We start from the raw sequence: 13,767 nt of genomic DNA, 5'->3' as shown, positions 1-13,767 counted from the left end.
CTGGTGACATGCCACCATAAATGGCATTTGCATGCCACTGATAATTAAATAATAAAGGATATTTTATAATTGACTAGGTGATATACCCATTTGATTATGAGGTGCTGCACAGTTGGCACACCAACCTTACACCCAATCATCTTCAGTGATATTTGTTTTAGCTGAAATGTTCATTAATGTCATTAGTAAGATTTTATGACTAGCGGTCTTGGAATATACAAAGTGGGCCACAAAAATGAGCCCCTAACCACACTGTAATGGAAGTTGTCCAAAAGAAAATCTGTGTTGCCCATAGCAACCAATCACAGCGCAGCTTTCATTTGACCTCAGCAATATAAGGCCAGCTTCACACTGGTTTAAAAATCACGCAAGATTTGTGCATTGCGAAACGCATAAATCTGAAACCTATTCTCTTGAATAGGTTCATACACATTAGCGATGTTTTCCTGCATGGCCCTGTGATGCGATGTGGGAAACACATTGCAGCATGTCCTATCTTTCTGCGTGATCTCGCATCACAGCCAATGGTTTTCAATGGGGCAGGCGACCGCAGTGACTGTGCAGCAGGCCAGACCAGAAAGAAGGGCAACGAAATGATGGTAGTCACAGTGGCACGGCTGCTCCTCTCCGATGGAAAATGCAGCTTGACGTAGCACTGCACAGTGGTAAATGGTTGTTCTTACTTACTTAAGGTGCTACCTACAGAGTTTGGTAGGGTAAGGTAGTAATTCCCAATAGGGTGCTACCCATGGAGTCAGGTAGGGGAAGATGTTGTTTGTCATGACGCCAGTGCATATATGGGTAGGACTGCCATCAAGACAAGTATATCCAAACAAAAATAATTTACAAAAAATGAAGAACTAAACAAAAATAGGGGCAGTAGTCCTTGCTCTTGGATCGTGTGGTGTGGTACCTCAGTGCCGATGTTGTAGATGGTGGAAAGTGACTCAAGGAAGCAGGCTTAGACGGTAAAACACTTTAACACTTTATTAGCAGAGAGAGCTCTTTACTTTGCAGCAGTTACACAACTTGATTTACATTTACTTGTAAATGATGTCAACTGAGATAGAGAAGCACTTTTCTTAGATTTGAGGATTTAGGGTTGAATATCCTTCCTGACTTAACACGCCAGCTTCACTTCTCTGACCTTGACTATTCTGCCACAGCGGAGTATATTTGTGCATGAACCAGTGAAAATACTTTTTTTATTTAGCTGTCCAAACTCTGTGCTATTGTGCGTGAGATAAAAAAAGCCGAAAGATGGACCCGTCCCTGACCTATCTCTTCTCACGCATAGGAATATGATGCGAAAATCTTGTCTGTGAGCGTGAAGCCATTGAAATCAATGGCTTTGCTTTGTCAGTTTTTACAGCCGTTATTTTCACGGCAGCAAACACGGCTGTGTATTTAACCCCTTAAGGGCACTCATGCCACTACAGCTGATCCGCTCAAACACATGTGCTTCAGCATTGATTGCTAGGCAATCTCTGGACTTGCTGATTGAGGCCGCTTTCACACGCGAGACGCAAAAATCTCACACAATTATGATCCCCATTCTTTTGAATGGAGTCATGTACATGAGGGATTTTTTTTTTTCCTCGCATCTATTTTGGGGCTTTCTCTCAGAACGCATCACCCATTGTTTTCAATGGGGCAGGAAAACACATTGCATGGCGAGAACAATGCGAGGATTCGCTTTTGGAAATACTTGTCAATCCCCTGCAACTTGCCAACAGACCGAAATACGCATGCACCCGTGTAAATGTACCCTTAGGGCTTACACATACGACCGTTCTTCGGAGTTCTTTGCAGCTGTGAAAATCACTGATTTCGTTTTCACTAGTATGATTCTCGCATGATATTATTACATGCAAGGAAAGATGGGCTCTGTGCTCTACATATTGCATGCAAATCCGCACGTACATACGTCCATGTGAAGATGCCCTTAGTCCTGCTCTCATCTGAGAAGTATACAAAACATATATTTCAAAGTCTGGACAATGTTCTGTGAGATGAAGGTACTACAAATGTCTCTGATAGAGCGCTACAATGTATCAGGCTGGAGCGCAGGAGGGTTAGTTGATTTTCATCTATGATCTATTCATACCATGGATAAGTACCTGCTCACAGCCGAACCTCTATACTTTCAGGGATTATCACTTCTAAGGCACGAAAAACTGAGGACAAATGATTCCAACTAACCACTAGGGGGCTCCATTGCTTTAGAAACGAAACATTGCAAACTGAACGCTAAAAAGTCTTAGTTACTGTATGTAGCAAGTAATGGCAAAATCCTGAATGTTTGTAACAAACAATTCGTTAGGGCTTAAACAGACGAACGTGTTTGCACAGATATTTGCGCACATGAAAATAACGCCCATAAAATGTGAAAAAAGGGAACCCAATGGGTTTGTTCTCATGAGCGTGTTTCTCGCACGCTATTCCTGCGAGTGAGAAAAGATAGGACCTGCCCTATCTTTCTGCGTGCTAAGAAAACAGGGGGAAGGGTGTGACCCGCTTATCAGCCTAATCATTGCCATCTCTTGTTCATGCACAAACACACTCCTATGTGGCGAACGTATTTGCACACACGCTCATCTGTTGAAGCCCTTAATGGCGGCTTCACATGGGTGTATTTACATGCACAATACGAAGTAAACAGAACCCATTAATTTCAATGGCTTCATTCACATTTCCTTTTTTTGTGCGTGCAAAAAAATACAACCTGCTATATTTTTGTGCGCATTTGCACACTAAAGGTCCTCATAGAAGTTTTGGGGGCTGCACTAATGTGCACACAATACACAAAGGGTGTGTGAAACACTGCGCAATACCGTGAAAAAAAGAACACATCAGGAACTCATTAGGCTGAATAGCCATTTAAATTGGGACGTGTTTGTCTGTTGCGTGCGAATGAATATGCTCTGATGCGCAAAATGTACAGTAAAAGGCGCCGATGCGCATAAAAAAGACTTGTTCATAGTGCAAATACGTTGCACTGAGTCACATGCAAAAACGCATATGCCCGTGTGAAGTCACCCTTAATGAGGATCTGTTCATACTGCTCTTACAGGGTAAATGTGGCATATGTAGGAAAATCTCCCACTTTATATGCCAAACATATGGCCCAAGGGATATATATAACTAAGAGACACGTAGCTGCATACGTTGTCCATTGACTACCAGTATATCATACAGGTAAACATCTTTTCAGTACAATAGTCTGCAAAATGTTGCAAACTGTTATTACAATACCGTTACCGTATTGTGGGATCACCAACTGCATTATTACTGTATACTTTTAATAATAAAATGTTTGAAAAACGAAAACTCTCCACCTTAGCATTTACCTTAAAAGGAAGGATCTTAGTTCTAGCTGGGTCATCTGATCCCCAGCATGTGACTGTTTTAAGGTTGCAGACCCTGAACTTTGGTTCACTAAGTACTCAATAGTTTAACCAGCTGGAATCTGAGATAGCGGTACAGAAACCCCTTTTAATGTATCAGAACTCATTAAATGTCAGGTTGAGGGCTCAGCCGATGCGCCTGTGTTACTGCAGAAAGAAGACAGCCGTACCTGAAGACGGACGTCTCTCTGCAGCGCCAGAGGAAAGAACATGTGACGGGCTTCATTGTCGGTCATGTGTTCTTTCATCAGCACTGCAGAGAGACGTCCGTCTTCAGGTACGGCTGTCTTCTTTCTGCAGTATTGGCTCAGTCACACGGGCGCATCGGCCCCGGTGTACGGGTGCCGATGCACCCGTGTGACTGAGCCCTAAGGTTTGCTACATCGGTACCGTTCATTTATAAAATAACATAAAAAGTATATAAAATAAATTTTAAAAATGTTTATCACCCACACATACGACAGGACGGGAATAGTTCCTCTTTAGTGTGCGTTCACACGAGCATGTTTTTGTGAGTACTTAGGTGCGTACATACGTCCGCACCTAGGTACGAGCAAGAACACACGTGAACACAGCTGCAAGCTTGTTGTCAATGCTGCCGGCGGCTCCATTGAAAACAATGCTCTGTCGGCACCCCTGCATTCTTTTTCAGGGAAGGGCTTTACATATAAGCCCTTCCCTGAAAAAGAAATATTTTAGTGCAAAAAACCCCCCAAAACTTACCTCTCTCCGCTGCTGCCATGACCCCCGCGGGCATGAAGAACACATCTGCCGCATGTTGCAGATGTTTCCTTCACCCCCGCTAGTGAAAAGAATTCCCTGCTGCTACATCTGCCACATCTGTGGCAGATGCAGCAGGAGAATTCTTTAATTCTCAATGGCAGCTGTCACACATGTCAGCTGCGGTAGAGAATCCTGCTTTTCCCTGAAAAGCCATTTAAAAAAGTGTATTAAAAAAATTAATACTCACCTCCCTTCAGCAGCCAGGGCTCTGCCATGACTTCTGCCGCTGTCCCCAGCTCTACAGTTCTCAGCTAGCAGCATGTGGGGATTTAAAATCCCCGCCTGCTGGTAGCTCTGATTATGATTGGCTGAAGCACTTCAGCCAATCACAATCAGAGCTACCAGTAGGCGGGGATTTTAAATCCCCGCCTGCTGATAGTTCAGAACTACAGAGCCGGGGACAGCTGCAGAAGCTGCACCTGAGCCCCAGCAGGTCAGTATTTCTTATTTTTTTGTCACTATTTTAAAGGGTTTTTCAGGGAAGGGCTTCATAAGCCCTTCCCTGAAAAGCCATTGACAGCTGCCAGGGCTCAGCGGCGACTTCTGCTGCTGTCCCCGGCTCTATAGTTCTCAGCTAGCAGCATGCGGGCACCTACTATGAGATGGTAGGTCAGGGCTATGAGACCTACCATCAAGGCCAGAGGCGCTACCACTTTTACCCTAGCATATGGATACTCTCCTAGTTATAGGCAGTTGAGAGCTTTTGCAGCACTAGTGAAGAAAGCTGTACCTATATTATGAGCACCGATATATCAATTTGGACACGGTAGCTCCTGATGTGGTGCTTTCTATCACACTATAGGAATTATTTTTTGAAAATATTCCTACAGTGCAAGACACCAGTGATATACCGAGTGATTATCTGCTTAACCTAAGCTATACTCCATTAGAAGTATACCGATTTTGTCTACAAGAAAGCTTTCATACACTTGCCAACTAGAATCAATCTAAGAGTTATATATGATCATTGGTTTAACGCTCTAACTCTGGAACGGATACTAAATATCATACATATGGTACTAACGTAATAAAATCTCCTGATGATCCGCTCTATGAGCGGTGAAACGCGTCGAGATTGTAAAGCAACTATTAAGTACTACTGATCAAGCTTATATATGCTTTAATCAAATTGATCAAAGATTTGAAAGTATCATACACTAAGTAGGTGATCACTCACAAGATCACCAATTACCATCTGAAAGTAAACTTGGTTGCCCAATGTTTAATTCTTAAGGGGCTCCCACACGTTTCTCTTTCTATGATAAGAGCATAGGAGACAAAATATTGGGGCAGTTGTAAATTGACAACTACCAGTACCATCTATGTCTCATGTCCTCTTAAATTGTTCTTCCTCCCCGAAGCAAAGGGACACTAGACCAAATACTCACATAAAATCTATCTCTAATATGAAGTAGAACTGAAGATATGGGATGCAGTTGATATTGCCAAACTCAATCTCAGTTCAGATCACTAATAGTGTTTGGATCTATAAAGTGAAATACGATAACAGGGAAGGATATCTAGGAAAGGAACCAACACATCTAGATCCGAGTTCCTGAGAAATGATCCTACCACTTTGCCCTAACTCTCATCAGATTCACTTTGTGAGTCGAATATTTCCCCTCTGATGTATGATGAAAGAGAGGGAATGATCATAGAGAACAAGTGGTAGGAGTCCCTTCACCTTGAGACTCGTACACCTCTTGGAATATAGAGGTCTGTGTGTAGTGCCCTATTTGTGTTCTATGGTTTTAAATATATCTAATAAAAGGAATTGATTTTATATTTAGTTTTGTCTAAACTGTGAAGCACCCTAAGAGAGAGCAACTAGAAGGTGTGAGATGGCTTATAAGGACGTGCATGCTCCTCTGGAAAATATGCTAATTGGAAGATGAAACAATGCCTCTACAGCGCCACCTACGCTATTAGAAGGCAGTATTTCTGCAAGAAAATATCTGAACTTTTAACAAGCTTTCCAACAATGACTGGGAATATAAGTCAAAGCTAGAGTCTTTTCCAGAAGGAAAAGATAACCAAGTACAGGCAGATGTTTCAGGGTTTTTGCCCGTCACCAGTATATATTAGGATGCTGGCTGGCTCAGTGAGAGGCTTATTACGTAGATTGGGAATTGTACAGTTTCTCCTTAGGGAGGGCAACTACAAAGTGTGAGGAGACTTAAAAGGCCATCCATGCTCCTCTGGGAAATATGCAAATTGGAAGATGTAACAATACCAATCTCAAGCAAGCATGATCTTATAAGTTCCTCACACCTGGTATGTGCTGTCCCTAAGGAAAAACTATAGTACTGCAGACCAACGTCATAGGCTTCTCACTTAGCCAGCCAGCAACCTACTGTACAAAGATGAGGGACAAAAATGCAGAGATAGTCTGTCTGTACATGGCTATCTGTTTCTTCTGGCTTTGGCTTATATTGCCAGTCATTGTGATAAGATCTATTATAAGGTTAGACATTGACTTGCATGAATGCTGCCTTTTAATAGGTGCGCGGTATAGGCATTGTTCCATCTCCAATTTTCACATAGGACACACACAAGATCATATGTTGGGCAGATGCCGCACACTCCCCACTGACTTAACACATGCCACACATGCACCACTCACATAAGCTTTTCAGTGTATCTGATAACAGGAAACCAGCAAACTATTTACAAAATTTCTTAGTTTCGTATGTAGATTTAAACTGTAGGAGATTGTAAAACGTCATTGAAATACAGAGTTTTCCCTTAAAGCCACTCTCCAGTTACCAGACAACCCCCCTATAATAGGGCTGTATGGGTTAAATAAACCTAAAAATACTTACCCTTCTGCGGCTGCCAAGATCCAGTACTGAGCCCTCCTGTGGTCCTGGTAGTGGTTGTAATAGGTGACGTCACAGGAGAGGCTGCAGCATCACCACTCTTTCTCCTGGTATCAGCACTCATATCCTAAGCACCATGATGCCAGGAGTCCAGTAATGTGAAACTGCAGCCTCTGAGTGGCTACAGTGATCACCTGAGTTCCTGTGACATCACCTATCACAATAACCACTGGGACCGCAACGGGGCTGCAGCAGTGGATCCTGGCGGCCGCAGAAGAGCAAGTATGTTTCAGTTTTATTTTCGTTTCAAAACATTTTTTAGTAGAGTATCAAATCTGGAACAAGTATCAGTTATGCAACATTGATCCCCACGCAGGGGGCTACAAAGTCAAATTTGCTTTTTTTTAAAAAAACTATTACAAATTATACATGCAATTCTGAAATACTTTTCCATTAGTTATTTTGCCTCAAATTTAAGATGTATATTGCGCTTTATACTATATATATCAACAATAAAACGTAACCAAACAAACTAAGGTCGTCTTTTTATTAAGTAGCTTAATCCGTTCAGCAGGTTTATGACAAAAATTCAATCTGGAACCAGTCACTCAGGTCATTCTAGCTCTATCCATGGTCCCCACACCTGCCCATATCTTTCTAGCCTATTTGACCCAATAGCATGTAGCCTTTAATATAATGTAATCTGCAAGATTCTACTCAACACGTCTTGAAAACAGAGACACGGCTGTTTCCACATGGCTGCAATATGCACCCTAGCCGCCATACAGATGATCTTAATCAATTTATGCACCTGATATTTTGATGGTTGATGATCTCCTAGGAGAAATACTGATGGAGATTTTTAAATGGGCCTATAAAAAGTGTATGCAGTAGCCTATGCACCTGAGTCCAGAGCCAAGCCACCTCAGGACAAGTCCATCAAATACGTAGCTGGGTTCCCACTAGAGATGAGCCAATGTACTCGTTTAGAGCGATTTCGCAATCGAGCACCGCTTTTTTCGAGCAACTGACTACTCGGGCGAAAAGATTCGGGTGGTGCTGGGGGTGAGCGGGGGGTTGCAGAGGGGAGTAGGGGGGGAGAGAGAGAGCTCACCCCTGTTCCCCACTGCTACCCCCCGCTCCACCACACCGGCCCCCGCCCCCTAGCGCCCCCCGAATCTTTTCGCCCGAGTAGTCAGTTATTCAAAAAACGCGGTGCTCGAGTGCGAAATCACCCTAAACGAGTACGTTAGCTCATCTCTAGTTCCCACCTTTGTACATCTTCTGAAACAAAGGGGCGATGATGTTGGGTAAAATTTGTTTAATCTGGCAGGTACCAAATGGGTACAGCGCAATATTTTTAAAGAAGTTTCCACCAAGGTAACCTGATGACTGCCTTTAGAGATTGTTTCACAACAATGGCCCCATCTTTCCACTGACATATTGATTTCTAGATCTGTCTCCCATTTGGACATAAACGGCAATTTGTCTTCTTCCATTGGGTGATTAAGAATACTATAAATTAATGATAGGGAGCCTTTTGTCATGGGATCTCCCATACAAAGTCTCTCAAATATTGTCATGTCTGGAAGTACAGAAGGTAGCTTCAATGAGTGTAGAAAATGAAAGACTTGATTGATGCGATAGTTCTCAGATAGAGGGGGATTACATTTGGCTTGGAATTGAGCCCTTGTTAGGAGGTGGGAACCCTCTACCAAATGATGGAGGCTTGTTACTTCATTAATTTTCCATCACTGGAAATGAACTAGGTCCAGGCTAGAAGGGAATCATATGTTACCAGGGGTAGCAGCCTAGAGGGCTTTGTATTTAGAGAGATTGTATTTAAAGCCGATATTTCTCCAAATTCATAATGAATGATAGGTAAACCGGTTAGAATTACACAGATTGGAAACCATTGGACCATCTGACCACATCAGATCTGGAAGTGCGTGTGGAGTTATTCTTCATGCCTCCAGAACCATGCATCGTGGGGCTTCACCTTCCCCCAGAGTCTCAATCCATTGGGCAGTTCTAGCAGCCGGTGTAATATTTTAATAAATTAGGGCCTGAAAGACCCCTCTGTCTTTTATGAAAGTGCATTATGCTATTTTTAATTCTCGGGTTCAGTTTTATTTTAACCAATGCAGCTGTATTGAAGCAAGGTTGTCTGGTAACCGGGCTGCCCCCTTTAAATTGTATAAGTTTAGAGCCATCTACTTTACATCAGAAAGATTTAGAGATATTTCAGAATGCAACCAGGCATCAGGAAAGAATATTTTTCCACTTTATGGTAAATTGGGTCTCTGTCATTAAAACAGTGTATTTTTTTGCATTCTTCTGGATCAACTTGGGTTTGCAAGTATAAAACAGTTGACCTTGACAGACTTATGTCTTTCTTTCAACCCACTATTAACTATGTAAATGTTTTTGTTGTTTTTTTTTTTTGAACAGTGAAAGCTATTACCAGAACGGCTTTAATTCTTGGTTTCTATTGCCCTGACATTTTCAATCAATGTTTAATATAGTGAAGAACATACTGTATATTTACTTATTGAATACTAATGGAGCTTTGGCTTCTTTTCAGACTGGACTCTGTCCTCTCCTCATCAACATTTACAAAGCCTGGCACCAGGGAAATGAGAACCAAGTGGGTACTGTGGTTTCCTCTGTCTGTAAGGAAATGCTGACTGTGAGATGACCAACAGAGGAATAATGAAAGGCTAAGTATATATAGTATATGTACTGTGTGCATGACTTGTGAATTATCTAATTGTAGAGATAGGGGCTGCATATAACTGAATACTTTTATTAAATGTTTTATACTAAGTTTGCATTGATGAAATGCAATATAAAATGAATCAAATTGTACATTTTGTAAAAGAAATGTATTTCACATATCTGAATTATCTTGCTGATTGCAGTTTAGTCAGATGGAAGAAAGTTCATCGTAGAGAAAAGGCTTATTTTACAAAGTCGCAGGGTGGGGCTGGCCAAAAAATGGACAGGGTGAGAGGTTCTTCACAACAGGGCCCATGTGATTCAGCATAGATTACTCCAATCTATAAAAACTAGTAGTGCTGGCCATAGATTAGATGGCACCCAGTGATGAACTTTTTTGGTGCCCATCCTTCTTATAGGAAAAAAATATATACATTGCACTGATAGGCAATCTGTTTGCATTCTGCTCGAGCAGAAAACAGCATGAAAGCAACAAACCTACTCCAGAGCACTGTATAAATACTTTACTAGAACCAAGCTCATAACATAAATACAGCATCAGAACCAAGCTCAGTACATAGCTACAATATCAAAACCAATCTCATAACAAAAATAAATAAGTAGAATGAAGCAAATATGTTGCAGGGGTGTCAATGGGCACCTTAAAACATCAGAAGGGAATAGATAGAGCCAGGAGGAGAATGATTCCAGTAGCTCCACAAAACCCTGCCGCACAGAGTAAGAAGATCATATGGCCAGACAGGCCTGAAGAGGGTGGTTGCCCCCAGCCTATATCCTCTGAGTGTCCCACTACAATCTGGTGGCTGGTATCCTGTGTGACCACACAGGTCACATGTATTGAAAGATGGCCATGGATGCTGGAAAACTTTACAATGCAGATGACTGGACCCTCTGGGAAATGTGAAAGAGGCCTACTTGTTTGAACAATACATCATACAATATATACAAAAACATCTAATGATATAGTATGTTAGGAATATCTTCCACACGACAATATCTATTTATTTTTTAAAGCTATGCCTTTGATTAACATTGGCTCGCTTAGCAGTGTTAAATCTAATATCTACCTCATAACTTCTTAGTACTACTGATTACTACTAGAGATGAGCGAACGCGTTCGTCCGAGCTTGATATTCGTGCGAATATTAGGGTGTTCGGGATGTTCGTTATTCGTAACGAACACCATGCGGTGTTCTGGTTACTTTCACTTCCTTCCCTGAGACGTTAGCGCGCTTTTCTGGCCAATTGAAAGACAGGGAAGGCATTACAACTTCCCCCTGTGACGTTCAAGCCCTATACCACCCCCCTGCTGTGAGTGGCTGGGAAGATCAGGTGTCACCCGAACATAAAAGTCGGCCCCTCCCGCGGTTCGCCTCAGATGCGGTGTGAGTTAGATGAGGGACAGTGCTGTTTGTACCGGAGCTGCTGTAGGGAAAGAATTGGTAGTTAGTGTAGGCTTCAAGACCCCCCAAAGGTCCTTATTAGGGCCACTGATAGCTGTGTGTTGGCTGCTGTTAGCAGTGGCAAATTTTTTTTTTCTCAAAATCGCCTCTGCAGACCGTTGCACCTGGCATTAGGGACAGAAGTGCTGCATAGGCAGGGAGAGTGTTAGGAGTGAGTGTAGCCTTCAAGAACCTCAACGGTCCTTTCTAGGGCCATATTTATCCGTGTGCAGTACTGTCCAGGCTGCTGTTAGCTGTGCTGCATTTTTTTTTTGCTTCTCAAAATCGCCTCTGCAGACCATTGCACCCTCCATTGATACTGCAGGGAAAGAATTGTATAGGCAGGGCCACAATACAGTTATTATTCATAGAATATACTCAGTGCTGCCTTTTGGTGGAAAAAAACTGAAAACAAATCTATTTGTCCAGCCTCTGTCCGTCCTTACGGGCGGTGGACACGTGTGAGCTGCTTGAACAACATTGCTAAATCAGACGCACCCAGCTACGCTTTACTGCTGGCTTCGCCATTTGCTTTCCTTAATTGGGAAAAAAATACCTGCTCTCCAAGAGTTATAATAACTCTGCTACCCTCACGTTCTGTGACACATAAGCAGGGACACAGCACAGTTATTAAACTTAGATAATTCATTCACTAGAGGCAGTGGGGCCTTTCGTTTTCTCAAAAGGGCAAAAATTATATTTGGCCTGCAGTCTTGCGCCAATTTATTTCCTGCCTGTGAAATCAAATCACTGGTAATACAGCATGCTGAGGGGTAGGGGTAGGCCTAGAGGACGTGGACGCGGCCGAGGACGCGGAGGGCCAAGTCAGGGTGTGGGCACAGCCCGAGCTCCTGATCCCGGTGTGTCGCAGCCGACTGCTGCGCGATTAGGAGAGAGGCACGTTTCTGGCGTCCCCACATTCATCGCCCAATTAATGGGTCCACGCGGGAGACGGTTATTAGAAAATGAGCAGTGTGAGCAGGTCCTGTCCTGGATGGCAGAAAGTGCTTCGAGCAACCTATCGTCAACACGCAGTTCTGCGCCGTCCACTGCTGCAAATCCGAATCCTCTGTCTGCTGCTCCTCCTTCCTCCCAGCCTCCTCACTCCACTACAATGACACCTGCTCAGGAGCGGGAACACTCCCAGGAACTGTTCTCGGGCCCCTGCTTAGATTGGGCAGCAGCGGTTCCTCTCCCACCAGAGGAGTTTATCGTCACTGATGCCCAACCATTCGAAAGTTCCCGGGGTCCGAGGGAAGAGGCTGGGGACTTCCGCCAACTGTCTCAACAACTTTCTGTGGGTGAGGAGGACGATGACGATCAGACACAGTTGTCTTGCAGTGAGGTAGTAGTAAGGGCAGTAAGTCCAAGGGAGCAGCGCACAGAGGATTCGGAGGAAGAGCAGCAGGACGATGAGGTGACTGACCCCACCTGGTGTGCAACGCTTACTCAGGAGGACAGGTCTTCAGAGGGGGAGTCAAGGGCATCAGCAGGGCAGGTTGCAAGAGGCAGTGCGGTGGCCAGGGCCAGGGGTAGAGGCAGGGCCAGACCGAATAATCCACCAAGTGTTTCCCAAAGCGCCCCCTCGCGCCATGCCACCCTGCAGAGGCCGAGGTGCTCTAAGGTCTGGCAGTTTTTCACAGAGACGCCTGACGACCGACGAACAGTGGTGTGCAACCTTTGTTGCGCAAAGCTCAGCCGGGGAGCCAACACCAACAGCCTCACCACCACCACCATGCGCAGACATATGATGGCCAAGCACCCCACAAGGTGGGACGAAGGCCGTTCACCGCCTCCGGTTTGCACCCCTGCCTCTCCCCCTGTGCCCCAACCTGCCACTGAGATGCAACCCCCCTCTCAGGACACAGGCACTACCGCCTCATGGCCTGCACCCACACCCTCATCTCCGCTGTCCTCGGCCCCATCCAGCAGTGTAGTTCAGCGCACCGTTCAGCCGTCGCTTGCGCAAGTGTTCGAGCGCAAGCGCAAGTACGCCGCCACGCACCCGCACGCTCAAACGTTAACCGTCCGCATAGCAAAATTCATCAGCCTTGAGATGCTGCCGTATAGGGTTGTGGAAACTGAGTCCTTCAAAAGTATCATGGAGGCGGCGGCCCCGCGCTACTCAGTTCCCAGTCGCCACTACTTTTCCCGATGTGCCGTCCCAGCCCTGCACGACCACGTCTCCCGCAACATTGTGCGCGCCCTCACCAACGCGGTTACTGCCACGGTCCACTTAACTACGGACACGTGGACAAGCACAGGCGGGCAGGGCCACTACATCTCCCTGACGGCACATTGGGTGAATTTAGTGGAGGCTGGGACAGAGTCAGAGCCTGGGACCGCTCACGTCCTACCCACCCCCAGAATTGCGGGCCCCAGCTCGGTGCTGGTATCTGCGGAGGTGTATGCTTCCTCCACTAAAGCACCCTCCTCCTCCTCCTCTGTCTCGCAATCAAGATGTGTTAGCAGCAGCATGTCGCCAGCAGTCGGTGTCGTGCGGTGTGGCAGCACAGCGGTGGGCAAGCGTCAGCAGGCCGTGCTGAAACTACTCAGCTTAGGCGATAAGAGGCACAC

Source organism: Eleutherodactylus coqui, chromosome 7, assembly GCF_035609145.1.
Source record: "Eleutherodactylus coqui strain aEleCoq1 chromosome 7, aEleCoq1.hap1, whole genome shotgun sequence".
NCBI lineage: Eukaryota > Metazoa > Chordata > Amphibia > Anura > Eleutherodactylidae > Eleutherodactylus > Eleutherodactylus coqui.
This window is presented reverse-complemented; position numbering follows the sequence as displayed.